The sequence below is a fragment of the Bidens hawaiensis genome, unplaced genomic scaffold (assembly GCF_021521415.1).
Source record: "Bidens hawaiensis isolate Kalapana, Puna unplaced genomic scaffold, B.hawaiensis_p1.1 tig00043457_1, whole genome shotgun sequence".
Lineage (NCBI taxonomy): Eukaryota > Viridiplantae > Streptophyta > Magnoliopsida > Asterales > Asteraceae > Bidens > Bidens hawaiensis.
In genome coordinates this window covers 118,485-124,972 of record NW_027497701.1, presented here as the reverse complement: position 1 = coordinate 124,972, position 6,488 = coordinate 118,485, and positions in this window count along the sequence as shown.

Here is a 6,488-nt window from a genome sequence, read left to right as displayed (position 1 = left end):
TAACCACATTTGTGTTCCAAGAGAATGGCACAAGAGTTCAAAAGCTTGTGGTTCGATTCAGACATATCAATGATAAATTCAGCATTTCTCAATCAAGCCAACAGTGTGTCACACCCCAACCTAAGACGGAATTGTCGGGGTGCGAATCGTGGTTCACAGCTCATAAGGTACTATCATACAATATGAAATATGACAATATCTATTTAATTTATTTATTTCAAAATTCAAATAAAGTGCACAAGTTCAAAATATGTCAATAACAATTTCAAACAAATAACATTTAAATATTCATTATTTTATTTTCTAAGGTCTTTCTATGCGTTCTTCACTTAGCTTCAAATCAACTGTTAACCTGCATATGCGTAGAAAATAAAGAGATTTTTCAACAACACATGTTGAGTGAGATGATCACCAGTTTTCATGATACAATAATAATAAATATATAATAAATAATAACTGCACAAACAAAATAATGTGAGTAATGATCAATCAAACCGTAAGCAAATAGTGTGTCAGTTGACCATGCCTCACGAACACGAGCTATGGCTACTATGACTAGCATAAAAGTGTGATTATCGGTTGACCATGCCTCACGAACACAGACTATGACTACTAGGACGACGTATGATCATACTATAATGTGACTATGATGGACCTCTCCGTATATGATAGAATGTAAGCACATAAGCAAGTAACAAATAACATTTGATTGAATACACGATCATTCGTTTGCTAGTTTTGTGTATATATGTAATATAAAAGGAAATATCAGTACGCATATGTTCCCAAAACATTTGAAAACAGTAAATAAAAAGGGGAATGATATCTCACCTTATTGCTTAGGCGAGTGTGCGAGAAATAGACTAAAAACACAATTTAACGAACGAACCGTCCTTTAACGTGCTGACTGAGATAAACCGAACAAACCTAAAATTTAGAGATAATATACTATGATTAAAACCTATAACATAGCCGATGGAATCAATCCAAACGGTGTAACGCCCGTTAATTTCCGACAAAAGGTTTAATCTTGTAGTGTTATGTACACCTTTCGGGCTTGACCCGGCATTCTCCCGGGAGCTCCTTGCAAACCTCGTAAACGTTCTCACTTAACTTTCCACCCAAGTTGCTACATACTTCAATTTGGAGGGACTTGGATGTAGCTATTTTATATCATAAAACAAAAGAAAACTCAAACCCTAAACCTATTTGCAGGCGTCGGACCTGGACCCCCCTGCTCGTTTTTCTTCTGCCCTGCCATGTTTCCACCGTGAAAAACTTCAATTCAAGGTCGGTTTTATGATTCCCCATGTCTTTTACACCTTAATTGATCATATTAACGCGTTTATTGGTCGTTAAGATTGAGTTTTGATGATAACAGCTTGCTGACAGATTAGTATACGTTTATTGTAAGGTCTGTAACTCGATGTTAATCCACTGTTTTTGATTGATTCTTGATTCCATGATGTTCTACTTTGAGTCTAGTTTCCAGAAAGGTATAATACGTAATTTTTGGACGAGATTTGAATAGTTTTTATGAATTTATAAAATCGAGTGTTAAAGCTGATGCGGGATGACGGATTCTGGTCTGTCTTCCCGACGTCATAACCTTTTTTCGACAAGTCCAAATTAGTTGGTTCTACTTCTGGAAGTTAGTGTTTTGAGTTAGAAACCAAACCCAATTAGAATCGTTTAATTTGGTTTGGTAATGAATTTTATAAAAATAAAACCATTTTGTTGCGCGCTGAAATAGCTACACATACCTTTCTGTGTTGGAAGAATTTTTATGATTTTTGTGTCCAATAGAAAAATATAATAAAAATATTTTTATAAACCTAAGACATTTATTAAAGTCTGGTAAAATTTTAATAATTTAATTCAAATGTTATCCTATGTAATTAAATGCATCTTCGCATGCTAAAATCTGCACATTTTACTCGTTATTAATCAACAAGTTCGTTTTAGGCTTAACCGGTGGTTTTAGTTAGTTGAAAGGTTTTAGGGGCCTTGGGCCAAGTGTTGGGCCTCGGGCCAAGTGATTGGGCCTTGGGCCAAGTGGTTGGGCTTTGGGCCAAGTGTTGGGCCTTGGGCCAAGTGGTGGGCCTGGGGCCAAGTGTTGGGCCTTGGGCCAAGTTATTGGGCCTTGGGCCAAAGTATTGGGCCTTGGGCCCAGTTGTTGGGTCTTGGGCCGGAGTGTTGGGCCTGAATGACCCATTAGGCTAGAGTGTTGTTACAGTCTAGTTTAGTAACGCGTTGTGTATAATTTACAGGCCCTTGCTTGTGATTGTGTTCTTAGGGATTTCCTAGCTCATTGCAGGTGTTCGGCTGATTCAGGTGAGTTCATGATACCCTTTTTACTCTTTAACGTTTTGGGCTAGCATACACACCGAAATACAATTTTAAACGATTTTACTCGTTACAATGATTTGAATAGTTTTACATGGTCTCACTCGTGATGGTGCATTTTGAAAGCTATATTTGAATTATTTTATATGCCTTAGGATATTTTAGACTCGTTCATGGTCTTGTGTCCTTAAGGTTACATACACTATTGATGGTCTAGACTCAAGGACGTTAGCAGACTTGGTAGTATTTGAATATGAGTAAACCTATCTACTTAGTTCCCGTATGGGATGATATATATATATATATATATATAGGAATATATATATGTATGTATATATGGAGGTATGTATGTACGTATGAGGATGTGTACCTTATAGCCTACGATTGTGTAATGATATTTAGTTTCTCGTGACTAAGAATGATGTATGTAGGCTTATTGTTGTGTGTGTGCATGGTGATTCACGGCCGGGTCAAATATATTACTCGGGTTGTACCCGTGGTGAAGAGGCCCGTGTGACGTGATCATCATTTTGGCGGGTCAAATATATTACTCGGGTTTTAAAATCCCGTGGTGAAGAGGTCCGTTGGATGTTGAGCCGTAATCGGGTCAAATATATTACTCGGGTTGTACCCGTGGTGAAGAGGCCCGTATCACGTGCTTGGATGTGTGAGCCGGGATCGGGTCAAATATATTACTCGGGTTGTACCCGTGGTGGGGAGGCCCGTATCTCGTGCTCGGATGTATAAGCTGTGACCAAGTCAAATATATTACTCGGGTTTGACTCGTGGTGGAGAGGCTCGTGTCACATGCTTAGGTCTTACCGCGTCTGGGTCAAATATATTACTCGAGTCTTGACTCGTGGTGGAGAGGGCCGTGTACGTGTGTTCGACGATGATTGTATTACTTGGTGAATTATATATAATTTATTTTATTTATACCTTCTCTATTGTTTATAACTATAGCTTTGAAATAAAGTATGAATTATTGTTTATGAAAACTTGAACTCACTCAGCTCAAGCTGACTTTGTGTGTATGTTAGATTGACTTTCAGGTTGAGGATTAGAGATTTCCGCTTGGACGTGCTAGAGACTACTCGGACGGTTGAAGGCACATCTAGTCGAAGAATTAATAACGCAGACTATTTCTTTTAAATTATTACCATAAGTATTTAAATTTTAATTTTGGTCACTTTCCTGGTTTTGGGAATTTTGATGTTATCTATTCCGCTGTTTACTACTCTGAAACGATTTTAATGAGATGAAGATTTCAAATAAAATGAATATTTTATTTACATTTGATTTTTGCACACTTGCACCCGTGTTTGGGATTTTTAATACTTAAACTTTTCCGCTGTTATTTACTCTGAACTTGTTTTAAATAAAACGAATCGATTGGTTTTAATTTTTTGTGAATTTGAGGACGTGATTACCAACTGTAGGATTCCCGGGATTCGGGGTCTTACAAACGGATTTCTAGAACTCCAATTATGAGGTAACAAATGTTTAAGCGAGCAGGTACTGACCAGAATCCGAACAGTGATTCGAAATTCAGGTTTTTGGTCAGTAGCCTTAAAATCTCGAAATAAAAATAAAAGTCTTCTGGACCGAAAGTCGGTTCCGACCAGACGTGATAGGAATCGATTGGTCAAAGTTGTTGACCAATATGTCCTTAAACGGGTTTGAATCGAATTGACCCGTCAATACCCCCCAATTTCAGAAATTGATTAAGGGTTAGTGGCAAGTGAGTAATGAGGAACAACTTTACAGAAGACAACTTACCCGGAAGTCAAAGGTTGAGAATGCTCGAAAGTCAAACACGAATAATTGTATCTTGAGTAATATAGCAAAAACGGAGAAGAATGTGAGGGTATAAGGTAGGTGACGACTGGGATAGTTGAATTCAGTAACATTCTAGGGTTGGGAGTTGTGGTTTGTTTATATAGTTAGTATATCAACTTGTAAAACAAGAAATTGACTTGCTTTGGTAAACAAATAACATATTAATGACAATATTGAGCCTTATAATCTTTGATATATCGATCCAATTACAGAAAATGAACCTAAACATTATTCCCTAGTAGATTAAATAACTTGTTGCTTAAATTTCGTGATTTAGGGTCGTTTAGGAAAAGATTTAGCATTAAATGAGAATCGAACCCAAATTTGGCTGGTCTAGGCGCGCTTCTCGCCGCGCGAAGAACTAAGTGCTCCTCCTTCATGCCGCGTGAAGGGGAGGTCTTTTACCAGATTTCCATTTTTGATTGTTTTAGCCCCTGAAGTTCCAAAAATGCGTTTTTAAGCCATTTTAAGAGTTTCTAAGGGCTATTTGACATAATTGAAAGTTATGGAATTATAAAATAAGTTAGACCAAATTAAATACAAGTTTTAATTATTTTGAAAGATCCGAATTACATTCTCAAATCAGTTTAAATAATTACAAAAAATCCGATATGTTACAGTCTCCCCTACTTTAGGGAATTTCGTCCTAACATTAAGGAAAGCTAAAACATAATTGTGTTACAAATAATTAAACTTTACGGAAAATATTGTTAAATCAAAGTTCAAATTTATCATAACATAGAACTTCTAATAGCGGAAGCAACGCTCCAAATAGCAATCCGATAAGGGCACTTATATATAGGATGTACCAAAGGCGTATCCACCATATATTTATCATCTTTACATTTGTACCGTTACCTAAACTACTTTTGATTCTAGATTATGACACACACAACTGTACGTGTTATGATTTCCATGCGATGACTTAGATAATTATGTATGCATCCATAATTACTCTTATCATCGGATGGTACGCATAGTCCGTCCCATCATGTGAATTACAAAACATTGAAAGACATAATTTTGAGAGAAAGTAAAAAAGTTTTTTTTAATTTTAAGGTAAAATAAGAAGATCATAAATGTATAAATCTTTAAAATTGAAGGGAAATGAAATCCTAACCGTTGAGAGAGTGATGAACGAGGATAGGAATATAAGATAACCAACGAACTTTCTTGAACTTTATAAATAACAGAAGAGAGCAAACTAGATTTATATATATATATAAATGTATAAAAAATATCACCACAAAAATTAAGTGAGGATAAAATAAATAGTTCAATTAACAACAAATTTTAAAATTGGTAATGACATGTGAAACCTTTAAGTATCATACCGTTAGGAATGAAATTCTTAAGACCGAGAATATAAATTTGAACAAACTTAACGAAGATTTTGATGGATCAAGTTTGGTTAGATGAGAATCTTAGGAGATTAAAAGAGAAACTGATATATAATTCAGCATTGCAAGTTGTGAATTTGAGATGAGATGAATTCAAATTACAAAATTAAAATATTAAAGTACACGGTAAATAGTAATTGAAATATTAATGAAAATGCGAAAATGTACGTATTTAAACAAATCGTTAATGATTAAATTAGGAAGCGGATAATCCCGAATTACCGTAATAGTCCTATTCCAAATAAATCTTTAAAATTAGATATAATATAAGGTGTGTTATTGGAGTATCCACGAATTACGAGAATCTTCCTACATAATCGTTATAAATAATATAAAATAAGTAAATTGACTTATCCATGATTTATCATGGAAATTTAAGTAGATAACAAACATAAAATTAATAATGATAACAAAAATGAGATGTGAAATAATATGATAAAATAAGAAAAACGCGGATTAGAATTGCATGAACCACCATGACTATTCTAACAACTAACGAAGTAATCATCGAAACATTCAAAATTCTCAAGATGTATCGAAAATCGAAGTGGGGAGTTGAAATATTTACGAACCACTGTGTAATTTCAACTAAATAACAAAACTTAATAAAAATGGGTCATTGAGATACCCGCGAACCACCGCAAGTTTTCAACAATAATCGTGAAAATGTCAATAAATGAAATTGGTGATTGAGTTATACATAGATTTCCATGGAAATTCAATCATGGAGGAAAAAGTCAATTTAATAATAGAATTAAATTAATTGAGGGAATATATAATTTAATGGTGGAAATTAAATTCAAATGATGAAAGCTCAATTTAATAATAAAATTACAATAATTGGATTTTAATAATAAATACTTATAAGACAGAAGGTAAAGTAACATGAGATTAATGAAAGCA